Below are 22,400 nucleotides of genomic sequence, written 5' to 3' on the forward strand. Positions count from 1 at the left end.
TCTATATCTCTGGAGCCTCGTATGTCACCATTCTGAGACAGGGTATTTACCCTTCAGGCGCTCCCGAATTTCTGAGCCTATGGCTTAAAACTTTTTAAATGATTAACTTCTAGATTCAGGGGGTGCATTTCTGTGCTTGCAGCATTGTTTTGAAGATTCCACAGCTCTTTCTGTGACGTTACATTGGCAAGTGGGTTTTTATTTCTTATTACTAGTCACCTTCCTGGGACTATCTGGCCAAGATCAGGAAATTGTTGCATTGGGCGATGTGGTCACAATCTGGGTTCCATCAGTGCATGTCACACAAACCAACAGCATCACCCAGCTGGATAACCTTGTTTTGATCTTAACAATAAAAATGGCTTTCCAGTTCTAAAATGATAAATTATTTATATATGTTTTAAATAAACAATTTATTTATACTCCGTTTCTCATCATGTCGTGGCCCTGCGTCTGGTTGAGATAGACAGGTGAGCTGACGTTACCGGTGATTAAACAGTACACGGGGATGATCCAGAATCTAGCCCACTTTGCTGCCGTTCTGCCTCCTTGATCCTCTGCCTTCCAGCTCCCCACAGTGGCATGTCTGAGATCAGGAACTCACCCTGTTATAAATCAAAGAAAACTTAGCTTACCATTTGCTTGAGGTAACCTAAAATAATTGTCGGAATTTTAAAAAAAGGACAGAAATGCCACTGACAGCATCAAAGTATTAATATAGTGTTAATCTTCTTCAGTAACACACAGCAGTGTTAAATCTATTTCTCCCGTTCGTGCTTCAGACACTGATACAGATTGATGTGATCATTCATTATGTAGAAATGTAGTTTTAATGCTATTGAATGCTCTGAGACCACCAGAGCAGAAATTGTAGTCTGCAAAGGTAAAATGCATAGTGTTATTAAAATGTATCAATTTTAATAACCTCAAATTAATTCAGAAAATGTCTCTGAATACCTTGTGCATTTGTTTTTTTTTAAATTCTTGACAATTTAGTTTATTCCCTGAAGTAAATTAAGAGTATAATTTTTTTAAAGTTTTCAACTTGACGTCTGCTCTACATGAGAGAAAATGTAATAGCATAGTCCAGGGGAGTAGTGCTTATTTTGTCAGGTACGTATGACTGGCAGAATAGGTGACCTACACATAGGAGACTGACGGTGATATAACACTATTTGTGCAGCTTGTTTCAAATTCACATCATCCCAAACACGGCCGTATGACATGGCAGCCGGGTCACAGCTCTGATACCCAGGCACCAGTAAACACAATGGGCTGAAATTCATCTCCACCAGTAACGCAAAATGGACGATAGCGCATGGGCAGCCCGTTTTACACCACCTGATTTTCTTTTCCATTGACTTCAGTTTCCTTCGGGGGTTGGGGGGGGGGTGGCGGTGCTGAAACAGGCTTCAGCCTCCTCATTTACAGATTCAAGGAGCCTAACAGGTTCCAGGTGGACGCCATGGGCACCTGAGCAGCCGACTATGCCTGTATGACAGTGCCCATATCCCTGGTGTAGATTGGACATGAGACGTTGCATCCCAAAATTGGTCCATACTGCACCTGTTTTACGCCCACATGCATGGAGAGTAGAGGCCAAGAATATTCCTACAGGGATTGAGGGCAGGAAAAGCAGCAGAGGTAGAATTTGGACTCTGGGTCACCCCACTGCACCTTTTGTTGCAAAATAGCTTTGGCAGAAGGTGGAAATCAGATTACCTATCTTTCTCTCTCTGAACTAGGGTATAAGAATAGGCCATTTGTCCCATCTCCACTATTTGGTTCGCAAATCTTTCCAATTCCAATTCCCTGCCTTTTCTCCACATCTTACTTCATAGCTTGGTGCTTTCATCCTGGTATATTTCTGCTGCACTTTCTCTAAGACCAACATTTCCAGCCTGAGGTGGAGCATCCAAAACACAGCCAAATGGGATCTAACCAGCTCTGTGCAATTGGATGAGCCTTTCCTTGCTTTTATATTCGCAACCTCGTCTAATAAAGTGCAGTATCCATTAGCCTTTGTGATCTCTCAGGAAAGTGCCAGCAGATCAAGGGAAGGGAAAGCATAAAAAATAAAGAATTTTGTCCTTTTTTTAAAATGAGAAGAAGCCAGATGAAACCATTTGGCCAATTCCACATTCTTTTACTCTTAGCTTTGCAAGTTTTTTTTCATATTCTCTTTCTGAATCTCCTTACTCTCCTTGTATCCCTTTGTTGCTTTTTATAGCTCTCCCAGTCTGTTGGATTTCCACTTTTCCTTGCATTATCTTCTAGTTTGATGCTGGCCCTTACCTCATTTGTTGACCATGTTTGCTTAATTGCACAAGTGGAGCCTTTTAGGGGTATGTACTAATTTTGTATGGTACTAAATACGTCTTTGAATACTTCCCAGGGTTTGCCTGTTACCTATTAACAGTTAAGCCCTTTATTATGGTCAATTTATTTCTCATCCCTTCAAAGATTTCGCCTAGAAATTGGGTTGGGGCGCAAAAGTCGCCTGAGCACAGGATTTAGCGCAGCGTTTGAGGCTTTAGCGATCGTCAGATATTCAGTTTCATTGCCCCTCGAGGGACACGGGGCGAAGCTCGAGGCGCTCCGCGTCCCTCTTAGGGCGCTGAAACTGAATATCGCAGCACAACGTGCCGCAGCGCCACACACTGCGGCACGGCACGCTGCGGTACTGCAGGCCTTCCTCCCACTGTTAAGGGGGAGGTGCCTGCAACAGCGCGATCCCCGCTCGCGAGTACCGGCAAATGAGCCCGGCACCAAGGAGAAGTGCCGGGCTCTCGGGAAACAGCCGGCAATGCCGCGGGGGCGGGGGGGGTTAGGAGGCCGGGGACGGAGGTGCTGGCAGGCGGCCGCCGAAAAAGCGGCCGCCCCGCACCTCCACCTTAACTTGCGCCGCTGCCGGCACAGTAAGGCCCCGTGAACCGGGCGCAGGTAGCGAGCGGCGCAACTGCGGCGTTCGCTACCAAATATCGCGAATGGGGCGCTGCGCACACCGATGACGTCATCGGTGGCGGCGCAGCGCAAATGGCTAACGCCACCATTAGCGCCCCTGCTGAATATCGCGGGAGGCGCAGCCAGTGGCGCTACAGCCACTGACTGCCTCTTTAGGCGCTAACAGGTGGCGCTACTCACCCAATTTCTCCCCCATCCTCTTTTTACAAATTTTAGTGAAAAAGTAGATGTGAGTATGAAGTAGAGAACAGCTTTATACTCAGTTTATTGCTAAAAAATTGACAATTGAGGAAACTAGAACCCAAGATAAAAACAGAATGCTGGAAATACTCAGCAGGTCAGACAGCATCTGTGGAGAGAGAAACAGAGTTAACATGTTAGCGATGTAACAGATTTTAAGCAAGTTTAGAGGCAGGGAGAGGGGGGAGGGGAGGAAAGAACAAAAGGGAAAGTCTGTGATAGGGTGGCGGGCAGGAGAGATTAAAAGACAAAAGGGATGATGGTGTGAGGCAAAAGGAGATGGTAATGGGACAAGTAAAGAAACAAAAGGTGGGCCTAGAAGAGGTGTAAATGGCAATGGCAGAATCATCAACAGCTGCCATGTAAAAAAGGATCATCGACCTGAAACGTTAACTCTGTTTCTCTCTCCACAGATGCTGCCTGACTGGCTGAGTATTTCCAGAATTCTCTGTTTTTATTTCAGATTTCCAGCATCTGCAGTATTTTGCTTTTGTATTTGTGAAAATAGAAGTGCGGGTTAGGTTGATTGGCTATGATAAATTGACCCTTAGTGTTAGGGGGATTAAATACGTGGGGTTACGGGGATAGGGTGGGATATGTGTCGGTGCAGGCTCGATGGGCCGAAATGGCCTCTATCTGCACTGTGGGGTTCCTGTGATTTCCTGTGATTCCTGTGAACCCAAGATGTATTGCCTTGATATGAACTCATGAATATTTGTTTTTAGATATCTATATAAATTGTAAATTTTTCAAATGTACAAGTTCAGTGGTAACTGAGATAACCATCCAATTCCTTGATGTTTTGATCCATATTGATTGAGACTGAACAAAGAAATGAATGACCTGGAGATATTAGATTTTGTATATATTATGTGGAGGATACCAGAACACTAGCCATTAAATATAGAACTCATCCCATGGGGATCAGATAACAGGAGCAAGTGAGTTGTACAGGCCCTTGTTATTTGAGATATTAAAGTGAAGGACCAAGGCTTATAGTGTCGAGAATCACCAAGGTTAAAAGAGAATGAGGTACATCAGGAAATAATGGTCTGATGAAACTAAGGCCAGAATTTTCCGGGGGGTCAGTGGGCGGGATCAGTGGCGGGCCGGATGGGAAAGTATTTTTTCTTCAAAGCAGGTCGGGACCCCCGCAGTGAACCCGCCGCCACGCGCCTTTCCCAATGTCGGGTCTGTCAGCGGCGGGGGACCTAATTAAGCTCATTATGACCTTGTTTAGACATGATTAAGAATACATTTTAGCTTACCTTTTGACTTTACGTGCTCGCCCACAGGGTCCTCGCTGCTCGGGGATCACGTCTGTTAAGCTGAGGCGGGAGATGAAAGGCCATTGAATCAGCTGATTACTTGACAGCTTGAAATGTGCTTTCAAAGCCCTCACCTCACAGCTGTTCACTTTCCAAGCTCAGAAGCTGTTGCTTACTGCATTTGGAACACAGATTGAGCTTTATGCAGTTTCCAAGTGTTTGGAGCAAACTCTATCCAGTGTCACCTCATTGGAATAACCTCTCATAGAGTCATAAAGTTATACAGCACAGAAAGAGGCCCTTCGGCCCATCGTGTCCACGCCGGCCATCAAGCCCTATCTATTCTAATCCCATTTTCCAGCACTTGGTCCGTAGCCTTGTATGCTATGGCGTTTCAAGTGCTCATCTAAATGCTTCTTGAATGTTGTGAGGGTTCCTGCCTCTACCACCCTTTCAGGCAGTGAGTTCCAGATTCCAACCACCCTCTGGGTGAAAAAGTTTTTCCTCAAATCCCCTCTAAACCTCCTGCCCCTTACCTTGAAACTATGCCCCCTGCTTATTGACCCTTCTACTAAGGGGAAAAGTTCCTTTCTATCTACCCTATCTATGCCCCTCATAATTTTGTACACCTCAATCAGGTCCCCCCTCAGCCTTCTCTGCTCTAAGGAAAACAGCCCTAGCCTGCCCAGTCTCTCTTCATAGCTGAAGCACTCCAGCCCAGGTAATATCCTGGTGAATCTCCTCTGCACCCTCTCCAATGTAATCACATCCCTCTTATAGTGTGGCGACCAGAACTGCACACAGTATTCCAGCTGTGGCCTGACTAGCGTTTTGTACAGCTCCATCATAACCTCCCTGCTCTTATATTCTATGCCTCGGCTAATGAAGGCAAGTAACCCATATGCCTTTTTAACCACCTTATCTACCTGTCCTGCTGCCTTCAGGGATCTATGTACATGCACACCAAGGTCCCTCTGATCCTCTGTCCTTCCTAGGGTCCTACCATTTATTGTGTATTCCCTTGCCTTGTTAGTCCTCCCAAAATGCATCACATCACACTTTTCAGGGTTAAATTCCATTTGCCACTGTTCTGCCCAGCTAACCATCCCGTCTGTATCGTCCTGTAGCCTGAGGCTTCCCTCCTCGCTATTTACCACTCCACCAGTTTTCGTGTCATCTGCAAACTTACTGATCATACCTCCTACATTCATATCTAAATCATTAATCTACACTACAAACAGCAAAGGACCCAGCACCGATCCCTGCGGTACACCACTGGACACAGGCTTCCAGTCACAAACACAACCTTCGACCATCACCCTCTGCCTCCTGCCACTAAGCCAATTTTGGATCCAATGTGCCAAATTGCCCTGGATCCCATGGGCTCTTACCTTCTTGACCAGTCTCCCATGTGGGACTTTGTCAAAAGCCTTGCTGAAGCCCATGTAGACTACATCAACTGCACTACCCTCATCCACCCACCTAGTCACCCCCTCGAAAAATTCAATCAAATTGGTCAGACATGATCTCCCCCTGACAAAGCCATGCTGATTATCCCTGATTAATCCCTGCCTCACCAAGAGGAGACTAATTCTGTCCCTCAGAATGTTTTCCAATAATTTCCCTACCACTGATGTTAGGCCCACTGGCCTGTAATTCCCTGGTTTATCCCTACTACCCTTCTTGAACAATGGTACTATGTTAGCTGTTCTCCAGTCCTCTGGCACCTCCGCTGTGGCCACCTCTCACCATTGACAGAATGCTTCTGCCATCCCACCTTCACCTGCCATCTATTCCATCAACATGGATGCCCTTTATACTCTCTCACCTTGGTCCTCAGAATCCCACCATGATCAGCCCCAACACCAGCAGCACCAGGCACACCAGCCGCACCAACAACAACACCAACCTTCTCCGCAATCAACTGATGCTGCACAGGGCAACAGCACCCGACCACATTGCTGCCCGGGAGGCCAGATTTACTTCACTTGATGATGTACACCCTGGCTGCCACATGATGCGCCAGGTTGGCACCACCCCATACCAACACCAACACCATAAAGCATCCCTACAATGTCCAAGCCATTCCTTTCACACTCATCACCATTGTGGGGGGTACCGTTATGTCTCACCATTCACAGCAACTCACTAAGCCACTTCCAAAGGTGCACACAAATCTGTCCAAGAACACAAAGGGCTGGATTTTCATTGAGGAGTCGGGTAGGAGGCGGGACTACAACTTTCAGAGGTGTAGTCCCACCTCCATCGAGTTCTAGCCAACCCACACGATTTTGACTTGATTGACCTTGTTGTGCCCGCCCAGCGGGCCAATTAAGGGCCACTCGGCAACAGGTGACGTCACAGATTGATATTTCATCCGTCAAGACCTTTTGACAGATGAAATATCAGCTTTTCACAGCTGTTTGAAGCTGTCAAACACCGACAATCTGTATTCTAAGTTAATTCCTTCCTCTCAGGATGATTTAGAGATCTCCCTGGAACAGACAGCTGAATGCTGCAATTTTTGACAGCTTGCAGCCATTCTGCTTTCTGTGCCAGTGAGATGAGGGACTCCCGAGACCTGAAGGAAGGAAGGCTGTAAAGGTAAGTAAAGGTATGTAAAACTTCTTTAAACACTTTAAACACACCAAACACACTTACCTTTGCAATCATGCACACATCACTCACCTGAACACTGGACATCTCGACCCCTCCAAGCCCTTCATCACGACGGTCCGCCTCCTCTATCTTGGCGTGGTTTGGAGCCTTCGGGAATCCCACACTTCAACATTAAAAATAGGGATTAGGCTAAAAACTGCCTGTTAACTACCTGTTAACAGCCAGTTAATTGGCACTAATCCCCTTCCCGCCTCGGGGAGGCGGGTCCCAGTGCGGGGCGGGTACGCGCCTCCTTTGAAACTGGCATGGAGGCGGGTTGGGGGCAGGATGGTGTCGGGACCCCCGATTTTGGGATTTTAACCCCCCATATGCCTCCAATCCCGCCCCCACGGCCCAATGAAAATCCTGCCCAAAGTGTTGAAAATAAAGGTTTCAATGTTTCAACATTAACAGAAACTTTACATGAACATTGCATAAAACACCCAAGTGACTACCCTTGTGTGTTGTTAGTTGGTATGATTGAACTAGGATGAGGGTGAGTGTGAGGAGTGGCTAGTGAGATGGAGGATATGATAATGTAGATAGAGAGGGATGGGTGGAGGTGCAAGGTAAGTTGGTGTGAGTAAGGATGTGCAAGAGTAGGGTAGGGAAAGCAGAGTGATGGGGATGTGATGAGAGGCACAGCAGGATGAGGTTGAGTGTGGCTTTGTACTAATGTTTCATGATCTACTGAGATCATTGAAACATTTGCAGCACTGCATCCAGGTCCTTCTGACCACATCCCTGCTTGTGCCCTCCTATGCAATGTGCAACCAGGCTGTGCTGATCTCCTGGGGAGGTCTCTTCTGCCCATGGGAAGGGAAGAGGACCTCCCTATGTGCTGTGACTCCCTCCATAAGCATATGAAGGGAGTCATGGGAGAGCCTGGGTGCAGCCCTGTACCTCTGTGTAGTCATTGTCAGTGTTTGCAGCACCTCAATGCTGTAGAACACTGACAGCACAAATGTCAAAATAAGTTTGGACATGGTCCCTTTAAGGAAACCGGCTGATGACGCGTCATCAAATGACGTCACCAGACCCGCTTCCTCTAATTGGACCAGGAAACACGCTGGGCGGGCGTAACAAGCCCTATCAACGGAAAGTCATTTCACAGAGCGGGATGGAGCCAGCAGCGGGGTCAGGACCCACCACCGAGGTTGCCCGCCATGGACCCGCCGAGGTGAGCAAAATCCCGGCCTAAGATTTTGTTTTAAAAGTTTGTAGGTTGTAGGAGAAAGGGTAGATTGAGGGATTGGGGAATTCCACAGTATTGAGATCTTGGGAAAGAATAGAATAGAACACAATGTGATGAGTCTCCATCTCAATATAGTTCTAGAATTGAATAAATTTCTCATTTAAGTACTTTCCACCAAGTATCTACTTATATCACCAAGGTTATATAATATAAATTAAAGAAAAGAACAGTTAGGATAGGGTCTTCTGATTTGGTCAGTGGTCAAGGACAGGGGGATGTGGCTGCGAGTGAGGCAGGTATGGGGACCCAGGAGGTGGAGGAGCCTCAGCCTTTGCAATTGTCCAACAGGTTTGCGGTTCTTGCGGCCTGTATGGATGAAAGCGGCGGCTGCAGGGTGGATGAGCAAACTGACCATGGCACCGAGGTACAGGAAGCCATTCAAGCGGGGGGAGTTAATAGGAATGTAGTGGTAATTGGGGACAGCATAGTCAGGGGGATAGATACAGTTCTCTGCGGCCAAGAGCGAGAGTCCAGACGGCTGCGTTGCCTGCCTGGTGCCAGAGTTCGGGACATCTGCTCTGGGCTGGAGAGGAACTTGCAGGGGGAGGGGGAGGAGCCAGTGGTCGTGGTCCATGTAGGTACCAACGACATAAGTAGAACTAGGAAAGCGGTTCTGCTGAGAGAGTATGAGCAGCTAGGGGTAAATTAAAAAGCAGAACCTCAAGGGTAATAATGTCTGCATTATTACCTGAGCCACGAGCAAATTGGCATAGGGTAAATAAAATTAGAGAGATGAATGCGTGACTCAGAGACTGGTGTGGGAGAAATGGGTTTCGATTCCTGGGGCATTGGCACCAGTACTGGGGAAAATGGGATCTGTATCGTTGGGACGGTCTTCACCTGAACCGTGCTGGGACCAGTGTCCTGGCGAGTCGTATAACTAGGGCGGTAGAGAGGGCTTTAAACTAAATATTGGGGGCATGGGATCAAATTTGGGAAGATGTGGTAATTCAAGTTTTAGAAACAAGGCAATAGAGAAAGGTATTAATATGGGAAATGATAAACAGACCGTGACAGGAAGGGATAGAGAGTACAAATCTAAGAGTAAATCAACAGATAAGGCTAGAGGTTACAAAAATAATAAAAGGACAAAACTAAAGGCTCTGCATCTGAATGCACGTAGCATTCAAAACAAAACAGATGAACTGATAGCGCAAATAGAAATAAATAAATATGATCTGATAGTCATTACAGAAACATGGCTGCAGGATGACATAGATTGGAACCTGAATATTGACGGGTACATGACACTTAGGAAGGACAGGAAGGTGGGAAAAGGTGGAGGGGTGGTTCTATTAATTAATGATGCTATTAGCCCAATAGAGAGGGATGACCTAAGTTCAGGAAACCAGGATGTACAAGCGGTTTGGGTAGAGATGAGAAATAATAAAGGCAAGAAGTCACTTGTGGGAGTGGTGTACAGGCCCCCTAACAGTAACCACATGGTAGGATGGAGTATAAAGGAAGAAATAATGGGAGCTTGTCAGAAGGGTACGTCAATAATCATGGAGGATTTTAATCTGCATATAGACTGGAAAAATCAGATGGGCAAAGGTAGCCTAGATGAGGAGTTCATGGAATCTTTTCGGGATTGTTTCTTACAACAGCGCATTCTGGAGCCAACCAGAGAGCAGGCTATACTAGACCTGGTATTGTGCAACGAGATAGGATTAATTAATGACCTCATAGTGAAGGCACCCCTAGGTAGCAGCAATCATAATATGATTGAATTTTGCATTCAGTTTGAGAGAGAGAAGAGTGGGTCCAAGACTAGTATTTTAAATTTAAATAAGGGCAATTATGAGGGCATGAAAGCAGAGCTAGCTAAAGTGAACTGGCAAATTAGGTTAAGGGATAGGTCAATAGAGTTGCAGTGACAGACATTTAAGGGGATATTTCAAAATACACAGAATATATACATTCCAACAAGAAAGAAAAATTCCACGGGGAGGACCCACCATCAGTGGTTAACTAAAAAAGTTAAAGATAGTATTAAACTTAAAGAAAAAGCATATAATTGTTTAAAGATGGGTGGCAAGTCAGAAGATTGGACAGAATATAAAAACAGCAAAGAATGACTAAAAGATTAATAAGGAGAGAAAAATTAGAGTATGAGAGAAAGCTAGCTAGAAATATAAAAACAGATAGTAAGAGTTTCTATAGATATTTAAAAAAGAAAAGAGTTAACAAAGTGAGTGTTGGTCCTATAAAATGTGAGTCTGGGGAATTAATAATGGAAAATAAGGAGATGGCAGTTGAATTGAACAGATATTTTGCATCGGTCTTCACTATAGAGGATACAAGTAACATCCCAGAAATAGCTGTAAATCAGGAAATGGAAGGGAAGGAGGGACTCAAGAAAATTATAATCACCAGGGAAGTGGTACTGAGCAAATTGTTGCAGTTGTGGGCTGACAAGTCCCCGGGTCCTGATGGACTTCATCCTGAGGTCTTAAAAGAAGTGGCTAGTGAGATCGTTGATGCGTTGGTTTTAATTTTCCAAAATTCCCTAGATTCGGGGAAGGTTCCATTAGATTGGAAAATAGCTAATGTAACTCCTTTATTCAAAAAGGGAGGGAGACAGAAAGCAGGAAACTACAGGCCAGTTAGCTTAGCATCTGTCATAGAGAAGATGTTAGAAGCTATTATTAAAGACATTATAGCAGGGCATTTAGAAAAGTTCAAAGTAATCAGGCAGAGTCAACATGACTTTGTGCAAGGGAAATCCTGTTTAACCAATTTATTGGAGTTCTTTGAGGAAGTAACATGTGCTGTGGATAAAGGGGAACCAGTGGATGTACTGTACTTAGATTTCCAGAAGGCATTTAATAAGGTGCCACATCAAAGGTTATTGCGCAAAATAAAAACTCATGGTATAGGGGGTAACATATTGGCATGGATAGAAGATTGGCTAGTTAACAGGAAACAGAGAGTAGGCATAAATGGGTCATTTTCTGATTGGCAAGATGTAACGAGTGGTGTGCCACAGGGATCAGTGCTGGGGCCTCAACTTTTTACAATTTATATCAATGACTTGGATGAAGGGACCAAAGGTATGGTTGCTAAATTTGCTGATGACACAAAAATAAGTAGGAAAGTAAATTGTGAAGAGGACATAAGGAGGCTACAAAGGGATATAGATAGGTTAAGTGAGTGGGCAAAGATCTGGCAAATGGAGTATAATGTGGGAAAATGTTGTCCATTTTGGCAGGAAGAATAAAAAAGAAGCATATTATCTAAATGGTGAGAGATTGCAGAGCTCTGAGATGCAGAGGGATCTGGGTGTCCCAGTGCATGAATCGCAAAAGGTTACTGATGTAAGAAAACTACTAGGCACTTGGTCTAAGTATTAAACAAGGCTTTAATCAACTGTTTTTCAACATGGAGATCTGGTTGTGTCCTTCACTAGTTCCTGTTAAGGAATGTCCTGAGCAAGCTGTGCCCATGCCCGAGTATTTATACTCTCCCTGGACAGCGCCACCAGCAGGCCGCCCAGTATAATTTCATAAGTCATTTCCACATGAATGACAAGATTCATGTCAGTTACTATGCAGGTACAGCAAGTAATTAGGAAAGCTAATAGAATGTTATCGTTTATTGCGAGGGGAATTGAATACAAAAGTAGGGAGGTTATGCTTCAGTTATACAGGGCATTGGTGAGACCACATCTGGAGTACTGTGTACAGTATTGGTCTCCTTATTTAAGGAAGGATGTAAATGCATTGGAAGCAGTTCAGAGAAGGTTTACTAGACTAATACCTGGAATGGGCGGGTTGTCTTATGAGGAAAGGTTGGACAGGCTAGGCTTGTATCCGCTGGAGTTTAGAAGAGTAAGAGGTGACTTGATTGAAACATATAAGATCCTGAGGGGTCTGGACAGGGTGGACGTGGAGAGGATGTTTCCTCTTGTGGGAGAATCCAGAACTAGGGGTCACTGTTTAAAAATAAGGGGTCGCCCATTTAAGACAGAGATGAGGAGAAACTTTTTCTCTCAGAGGGTCGTGAGTCTTTGGAACTCTCTTCCTTAGAGGGCGGTGGAAGCAGAGTCTTTGAATATTTTTAAGGCATAGGAAGATAGATTCTTGGTAACCAAGGGGTGAAAAGTTATCAGGGATAGGCGGGAATGTGGAGTAATCGGATCAGCCATGATCTTATTCAATGGCGGAGCAGGCTCGAAGGGCCGAGTGGCCTACTCTTGCTCCTAATTCGTATGTTCGTATGTTTATTGTTGTATAAGTTGTGGCTTAGAAAATACTTCAAAATAAATGTGTTTTTCTACAACACCTGTTCCACCACTTGACAGAATATTTTGTCCACCATCTTGAAGCTCCAGTTAACAGTGATTAAAATCGCATCAACTGGCAGATACAGGCCTAACATGTGTATATGTTTTAATAACTTGTCATGGACCGCATTAAAATTTCCAGTTCTTGATGTTTTAGCACCACTTATTTCTAAGCTTGTAGTAGTTGATGAATGTTGCTGTGTTAGCCAATGGTAATGAGACAAGCTCTAGGCTTCAGTTCCCTGCAGAACTACGCATTTGAAGTCAGAGCATTGCTGTGCCAAGACTAAATCTGGAGACTTTTGCAGCAGGAAAGTAGTTCCATCCCTTACGGCTGAATAAATTATTACAAATGAAAGCAATGAATAGCAATTTATTCAGTGTTCCGCGCCAACTCCTGAGTGATGCCAATGGAGAATGCACCGGGAGGCGGGGAGGACTTTTTCAGTTTCCTCCTTTTCACTTTTGAGGATACTGACATGTAATGGCTCGAGGTTCTATGGGCACCTATAGTCCTCTGATGTCTCACCCAAGTGACACTTTAAGTGTGTGCATGCTGAGCTACATTGGCTCCCAGTCTGGCATTGCCACAATTAAAAAAAAAAAAAAATTCACTCATGGGGTGTGGGCATCGCTGGCAAGGCCAGCATTTATTGCCCATCCCTAGTTGGCCTTGAGAAGGTCGTGATGAGCCGCCTTCTTGAACCGCTGCAGTCCGTGCAGTGAAGGTACTTCCCACAGAGCTGTTAGGAAGGGAGTTCCAGGATTTTGACCTACTGACTATAAAGGAATAGTGATATATTTTCAAGTCAGGATGGTGTGTGACTTGGAGGGAAACTTGGAGGTGGTGGTGTTCCCATTCGCCTGCTGTCCTTGTCCTTCTAGGTGGTAGATGTCGTGGGTTTGGGAGTTGCTGTCGAAGAAGCCTTTTCGAGTTGCTGCAGTGCATCTTGTAGATGGTACACACTGCAGCCACAGTGCGCTGGAGGTGGAGGGAGTAAATGTTTAGGATGGTGGATGGGGTGCCAATCAAACAGGCTGCTTTGTCCTGGATGGTGTTGAGCTTCTTGAGTGTTGTTGGAGCTGCACTCATCCAGGCCACAGAATACCCTGCTCTTGTAGCCACAGTATTTATGTGGCTGCCTTGTTTTCAAATCCCTCCATGGCCTCGCCCCTCCCTATCTCTGTAAACTCCTCTAGGCCAACAACCCTCTGAGATCTCTGCACTCTTCCAATTCTGGCCTCTTGCGTATCCCAAATTTTCATTGCTCCACCATTGGCAGTTATGCTTTCTGCTGCCAAGGCCCTAAGCTCTGGAATTCCCTCTGTAAACCTCTCCGCCTCTCTACCTCTCTCCACCTAAGTCGCTCCTTAAAACCTACCTCTTTGACCAAGTTTTTGGTCCTCTGTCCTAATATTTTCTTATATTTTCTTATATGGCTTGGTGTCAAATTTTGCTTGATAACGCTCATGTAAACCGCCTTGGGAGGTTTTACTACATAAAAGGCGCTATATAAATGCAAATTGGATATGAAATAACACATCTTGAGGATACCATAAGATGCTTTCTTTCCTTAATGTTACCCATCATTGTATTATAGCAAATTTACTGAAGCAACCTATCATATGACTGACATGAGAAAACAAAGAGCTTGCATTGATATAGCTGTGCTGTTGCTCACAGCAGTTTGTAAGAGGCACTGGGGATGGTTTCCCTTCCACCGCACTTGTGCCTAAAAATGGGGCGACTGGAGAAGAATCATGGGAAACTGAAGCGCTGAATTACCAGTTGTTGTCCACCCTTTGGATTACCACAGATAAACCTCAATCCCACTGGCTAGAACCAAGCAGGTGCCTAATGAATTCAAGCAAATCTGACTCAGATAATCTGGTCACGACCCTTTACACCATTTCTGTCTGTGCCCAAATTGCTGCCACCAGTTCCTGCTCCTGAGCCCCCCAAATATGGGCAGTGGAAGTTTGGAGGCAGACAATTTTGAGTACGTTAAAGGCATCCTTACTACTCCAGTTTGTCCAAGTGAACTACATGACTTATTCATCCAATTAGCTGCTTATAGTGTCTGCCAGAAGATCAGCTGCCACTAATGAACACTCCCTGTTCTTCACAGGCCTCTTCTACAGAAGAAAAAGCGAGGCTTTTGCTCGAAATGTTCCTTAAATTATGCAAGTTATTCCTCCTCCTCTTGAATTGTTGTGTTTATCATTTGCTTTATTTAGCTTGCTTTCTCTTTTAGGTTCTCCCATTCCAACTAATGAGACATCCATTGTTTTTAACAAAGCCAAAAGTACTCTAGATACACAGCCTGTTTGTCCGAATCTGAAAAGAGGTTAAGTTTTGGGTGTAGATGCTCTGTCAGAACTCTAACAGGGGGCCTGCGCCCACCTGTCAGATGCAGATGGACATACTGATTTTGTCGATTCTCCTCGCCTCCCCCACCCCAGTATCGCGGGCGGCGCTCTGCACCCGACTGGAGCATTGACCAATTTCAGCTTCAGTTTGTTTGCTCGGTCTGGCCTACACTTGGGTGCAAAACCCTCCTGGTGATTGAACAGGAACACTGGAAGAGAAATGTCACCATCGGCATCTGCTTCCTATGGTGCAATGTCAGCAGGAATTGTTACCTTGTTCCCACATCCTAATTCGACCTCTGGACAGTAATGGAGCTGTGGGCCACCTTGATTGCCAGTGATGACACAGATCATTAGATGGTGCTATGGAGCAAAACAGGCCAGTCAGATGGCCAGAAGAGTGCCTGAACTCAACACTTTTAACAATATATTTGTAGATCTCCTATGGTGATGCTCAAGGAAAATCAGATGATGCGCTTTTTTAGTAACAATACTTTGTTGTAAGATTCTGTGATTCTTACACCATTTAATACACACTGCATTATTTTGCTGCTTCAGTATAGCCATGTTTAAACTGGGTTGTTCCTTTTACAACACAACGTCTAATTGATATATGTAGGAACTTCCTGAGGTAACTTCGAAGTTAGTTGCTATTAAATAGAAATACACAGAATATACAGCACAGAAACAGGCCATTCGGCCCAACCAGTCCATGCCGCCATTTATGCTCCACTCAAGCCTCATCTATCAGCCCTCATATGCTTATCTAGCTTTCCCTTAAATGCATCAAAACTATTCGCCTCAACCACCCACTGTGGTAGCGAGTTCCACATTCTCACCACTCTCTGGGTAAAGAAGTTTCTCCTGAATTCCCTATTTGATTTCTTGGTGACTATCTTATATTGATAGCCTCTAGTTTTACTCTTCCCCACAACTGGAAACGCTCTCTCTGTCTATTCTATCAAAACCTTTCATAATTTTAAAGACCTCTATTAGGTCACCCCTCAGCCTTCTCTTTTCAAGCGAAAAGAGCCATGATGTGGAGATGCCGGTGTTGGACTGGGGTGGACAAATGTGAGAAGTCACACAACACCAGGTTATAGTCCAACAGTTTTATTTGAAATCACAAGCTTTCGGAGCTCTGCTCCTTCGTTAGGTGAAGTGAAGACATGCATACAGACACAGCATATATAGTCAGAGATTACAGATGATTACAGGTAATCTTTCGAAATGCCCTTTATCACACCTCGGTAGAGCGATAATCACAGCAATCAAAGGCGTGAATGATGTCCAAACAGGTCAGTCAGGAAAACATTACATCAAAGAACAATGAGGTGGGGTCACAAGGGGTCAAATGTTGCAGATGCTGGGTGTGGTAAACCACTGTTGTTGTTGTTGTTGTTACACACTGTTGTACCTATGCATGCCTCAACATGTCTCGGCTGGCTCCACCCACACAGGCCCAGGTATAAAGGTGATTGACCTGCAGCCCCCTGCCTTCTTGGAACCCAGTCAACCACGAGAGGCATGCTCTGTTCTTTGCTAATAAAAGCCTTTAGTTACTCTCTTAACTCTCAGTCTTTTATGAGTAATTGATAGCGCATCAATGGGGTCTGTATGAAAAACACAAAACAAACAAAAAACAATTTAAAAAAAGGAATTTTTTTTTGCTGGAAATCACAGCAGGTCCGGCCGCATCTGTGTAGAGAGAACAAGCCAACGACGACTTGAGTCTGGATGACTCTACGTCAGGTGGGGTTACATGTAGCGTGACATGAACCCAAGATCCCGGTTGAGGCCGTCCTCATGAGTGCGGAACTTGGCTATCAGTTTCTGCTCGACAATTTTGCGTTGCCGTGTGTCTCGAAGGCCGCCTTGGAGAATGCTTACCCGAAGATCGGAGGCTGAATGTCCTTGACTGCTGAAGTGTTCCCCGACTGGGAGGGAACACTCCTGCCTGGCGATTGTTGCGCGGTGTCCGTTCATCCGTTGTCGCAGTTTCTGCATGGTCTCGCCGATGTACCATGCTCCGGGGCATCCTTTCCTGCAACGTATGAGGTAGACAACGTTGGCCGAGTCACATGAGTATGTACCATGTACGTGGTGTCCTCACGTGTGATGATCCCAGTCGGGGAACACTTCAGCAGTCAAGGACATTCAGCCTCCGATCTTCGGGTAAGCATTCTCCAAGGCGGCCTTCGAGACACATGGCAACGCAAAATCGTCGAGCAGAAACTGATAGCCAAGTTCCGCACTCATGAGGACAGCCTTAACCGGGATCTTGGGTTCATGTCACGCTACATGTAACCCCACCTGACGTAGAGTCATCCAGACTCAAGTCGTCGTTGGCTTGTTCTCTCTACACAGTTGTAGCTGGACCTGCTGTGATTTCCATCAAAAAAAAAATCCTTTTTTTAAATTGTTTTTTGTTTGTTTTGTGTTTTCATACAGACCCCAGCATCTGCAACATTTGACCCCTTGTGACCCCACCTCATTGTTCTTTGATGTAATGTTTTCCTGACTGACCTGTTTGGACACCATTCACACTTTTGATTGCTATGATTATCTCTCTGCCGAGGTATGATAAAGGGCAGTTAGAAAGATTACCTGTAATCATCTGGCAGTGTTCTCTGACTATATATGCTGTGTCTGTATGCATCTCTCCACTTCACCTGACGAAGGAGCAGAGCTCCGAAAGCTTGTGATTTCAAATAAAACTGTTGGACTATAACCTGGTGTTGTGTGACTCCTCACAAGCGAAAAGAGACCCAGCCTGTTCATTCTTTCCTGATAGATATAACCTCGCTTTTCTGGTATCATTTTTGTGAATCTTTTTTGCACCCTCTCCTGTGCCTCTATATCCTTTTTAAGTGTAGTCTAACCAAGGTCCGATACAAGTTTAGCATAACTTCTCTACTTTTCAATTCTATCCCTCTAGAAATAAACCCTAGTGCTTGGTTTGCTTTTGTTATGGCCTTATTGACCTGCGTCACAACTTTTAATGATTTGTGTATGTGTTCTCCCAGATCCCTTTGCTCTTCTACCCCATTTAGATTCTTATTTTACAAGTAATATGTGACCTCCTTATTTTTCTTACCAAAATCTAATACCTCACACTTATCTATGTTGAAATTCATTTGTCAATTATATGCCCATTCTGAAAGCTTATTAATGTCTTCTTGTAATTTGTTGCAGTCCTCCTCAGTATTGACTATCGCCCCAACTTGGTGTCATCCGCAAATTTAGAAATTGTGTTTTTGATTCCAAAGTCTAAATCGTTAATATAAATTGTGAACAACAGTGATCCCATCACTGATCCTTGTGGGACCCCACTTGCCACATTTTACCACTCTGAATAGCTACCCTTTACCCCTACTCTCTGCTTTCTGTCTTTCAGCCAGCTAGCTATCTATTCTGCTACTTATCCCATGCTCTGACTTTATTCATTAGTCTATTACATGGTACCTTATCAAAGGCCTTTTGGAAATCTAAATATATTGCATCTACTACATTACTCTTGTCTACTTTCTCTGTTACCTCTTCAAAGAATTCAGTGAGGTTGGTCAAGCAAGATTTTCCCTTTTGAAATCCATGCTGACTATTCATTATTATATTTTTGGTTTCTAGTTGTTTTTCTATTTTCTCCTTTAGTAGGGATTCCATTATTTTTCCTACTAAAGGTGTTAAGCTGACTAGTCTATAGTTCCCTAGACTGCTGTGTCACCCTTTTTAAATATAGGTATAACATTAGTTATCTGCCAGTTCTGTAGCACTAAACCTTTTTGAAACCAATTATTAAATATGTGTAATAGTGCCTCTGCTATCTCTTCCCTAGATTCTTTTAAAATGCGCGGATGCAATCTATTCAGATCAGGGTTCTTAACCTCTTTGAGTTTGATTAGTTTATTTAATATTTCTACTCATTTAATTTTAAATGTGGTTATATTATTTCTAATATCATCATCTGATGTAATGTCACCTGATCGTCTCCCTGGTAAATACTCAAGCAAAATAATTATTTAATATTTCTGCCATTTTGCTCTCGCCGCCTGTGATTTTATCCTATCCATCCCTTAGTGGCTCTATTCCCATCCTGACTTTCCTTTTTTTATTTATAATCCTGTAGAATATTTTACTATTTTGTTTTATGTTCCTTCATAATTTAATTTCACAGTTTGTCTTTTCTTTCCTAATTATTGTTTTGACTTCTCTCCTAGTCTCTTCGTATTCTCCCTTGTCATGCTCTCCCCTGCTGTCCATGTACTTAGTGTATGTCCCTTTTCCTTACCCTCAATTTTTCCCTTATGTCTTTATTCACCCATGGTGTCTCATTAGTGTTTAGTTTGTTCTCTTTTTTTTTAAGAGGAATATATTTTTCCTAGGTACTGTTGAACATCGTTTTAAATGTTTCCCATTTCTGTTCTGCATCATTGTTTGTCAATATTGTTGTCCATTTTATTTCCCTAAGTTCTATACTCAGCCCCTAAACTTAGTTTTTCTTCAATCTATTACCCTGGTCTTTCTCATGCTTATGTCCTTCTCAATTATTATCCTATATTGTATTATATTATGGTCACTATTGCCTAGATTTTCCCCTAGTTTTACTTTTCTTATCTGCTCTGGTTCATTCCCCATTACCAGATCTAGTAGCGAATCCTCCCTTGTTGGGCTTCTTACATGCTGGATTAAAAAGGAGTCATGCACACATTGTAGGAACTCCATTCCCTTATCCCCTTTACATACCTATTCTGGCCAATTAATTTCCAGGTCGGTGAAATCCCCCATGATTGTTCTATGTTTTTACTAATTTCCCTAATCTGTTTGCATATTTCTTGCTCCACCTCCCTTCCACTATTAGGTGGTCTATAGACTACCCCTATTAGTGTGATTGATCCTATATTATTTCTATCCACGTGGATTCTATTTTTGTCTTACTGATGTCTGCGTCACTTTTTTTGGTGGGAGAAGTTTGCAGATTGTCGGGCAAAAAATTCCCAGCTCAAGGTCAGAAGAAATCAGCATGAAATGACTGCCTTTTAATATTTTAAAGTGTAAATCTTGATATGTGACAGACAGAAAACATTTTTATATATATTAACAGACCTCCTGTGGCATTGCTCGCGGACTGTTTTAATATAATATAATGCACAATCTGATATTCTGCTACAGTTAAGCTGTTTCCCTTTAAGACACAACATCTATTTGTTAAGTAAATAGAGGCTAAGATTAATCAAGGGTTAATTGTTGTTTGGCCAGGGAACTTTGCAGATTGGAATGTGCTTGTCAGTTTCAAATTGCACCCGGAAACGTCCAGCATCTTAATAATGTTTTGCATCTGCAAAGAACTGTGATGTCTGGAGTCCAATGTTTGGAGTGCAGTATCTGGAAAGTGACATTTAAGGAGGACTTTTAACCCAACCACCCAATGAAATTGGTGTAGGTGGGTGAAGGTAGTGCTTAAGATAGTGAGGAGCAGTTAAGATGGTGGGGAGCAGTTAAAATAGCGAGGGGTTTAAGATGGCGGGGAGGAATTCCGATGGTAGGGAGGATTTAAGATGGCGGGGAGGGGTTAAGATGGCGAAGGAGGGGCTAAGATGATGGGGGAGCGTTTAAGATGGCGGGGGATGGGTTAAGTTGGCGGGGAAGGGGTTAAGATGGCGGGGACGGTTTAAGTTGGCGAGGAATGGGTTAAGATGGTGGGAAGGGGTTAAGATGGCAGGGAGGGGTTAAGATGCTGGGAAGGGGTTAAGATGGTGGGGAGGGGTTAAGATGCTGGGGAGCAGTTAAGTTGGTGGGGAGCGGGTAAGATAGTGAAGGATTTAAGATGGCGGGAGAGGGGTTAAGATGGCAGGGAGGGGTTAATATGGCGGGGAGCAGTTCAGATGACGGTGAGTGGTTAAGATGGCAGGGAGGAGTTAAGATGGCAAAGATTAAGATGGTAGGTGTGTTAAGATGGTGGGAAGGAATTCAGATAGCGGGGGATGGGTTAAGTTGGCGGAGAGGGGTTAAGATGGCGGGGAGGGGTTAAGATGGCGGGGAGGGGTTAAGATGGTGGGGAGGAGTTAAGATGGCGGGGAGGGGTTAAGATGGCAGGGTGGGGTTAAGATGGTGGGGAGGAGTTAAGATGGCGGGGAGGGGTTAAGATGGTGGGGAGGAGTTAAGATGGCGGGGAGGGGTTAAGATGGCGGGGAGGGGTTAAGATGGCGGGGAGCGGTTAAGGTGGCAGGGAGGGGTTAAGATGATGGGGCGGGGTTAGGATGGCAGGGAGCAGTTAAGATGGCGGGGAGGGGTTAAGATGGCGGGGAGGGGTTAGGATGGCGGGGAGGGGTTAGGATGGCAGGGAGGGGTTAAGATGGTGGGGAGATTCGCACCTCATTCTCAACCCGCTCACTCCCCCCACCATTTTAACTAATCTGAAATCAGGCACGGGAAGGATGTTCACCTCAGAGGAGCGGGGCCTGATTTAAATGGAAAAGTCACGTCTCGGTAACGTCATCTGGATACGTGCACCATTTTCATCACAACCCTGACTAAGGCCCACGTGGCCTCAAAGCCGCCACGAAACTCGGCAGCAGCCAGGATCCAGGCCATAGGAGGCCCAAGTAAATCTATTTTTTTTATTTTTAAAGGTTCTTTGTGGGCTCCTCCTGGCCCCACAAGGATACCTCGAGTCTCCCCTCCACCGATCATGGATTTTCCGATACCCCTCCAATTCTTCACTTACCTTGTGGGGGACGCTTCACTTTGTCTCTTGTGGCAGCCTGATTCCACAATGAACTTTGACTCTCACCCATCGGGGAACGACCTCATTCCCTCCGGCTTGAGGCGAGGCTCAGTGTCGGGACATGCAGATGAGGCCTGAGCGTTAAAATCTCCTGGGCTCGGTTCACCACTAGCTTTGACCTCCACATCCCCCCTTCCCCCCAATCCCGGCTCTCGAGTGTGATGCTTGCTCGCAGTTTTTAAGTATTATCGACGGATATTGCTGTGATTTAGCTGAAGGACGCAGGATAGATTAATCTAAGGTTTGTATGTCAAAATAGCATTAATAAAAGAAGCCAAGAACACAGCCCCTTACTTTCAATCAATCCTCAAAACTTGTTTAACTTTTTTTTTTAATTGCATAAATAGGAAAGAAGAAAAAAAGTCCATTCTGTCACAATGAAATCCATCGCTGTTATACTGCGATATTTTATATGGGAAAATTAACTTTACAATGCCTGCAGCAACAGATCAATTCCAGATTTGCCAGGTATTGATCCGGAATGGTAATTCAAAGGAGCAAATTCTTTTCATTCTGATATAGACTTTCACAGATTGATCAAGTGTCAGTGTTCCATTCCCTTGTGGATTTGCTGAC

The sequence above is a fragment of the Somniosus microcephalus genome, chromosome 14, assembly GCF_052327205.1.
Source record: "Somniosus microcephalus isolate GS21.2 chromosome 14, FLI_Smic_1.0, whole genome shotgun sequence".
In the NCBI taxonomy this organism is placed as follows: Eukaryota; Metazoa; Chordata; class Chondrichthyes; order Squaliformes; family Somniosidae; genus Somniosus; species Somniosus microcephalus.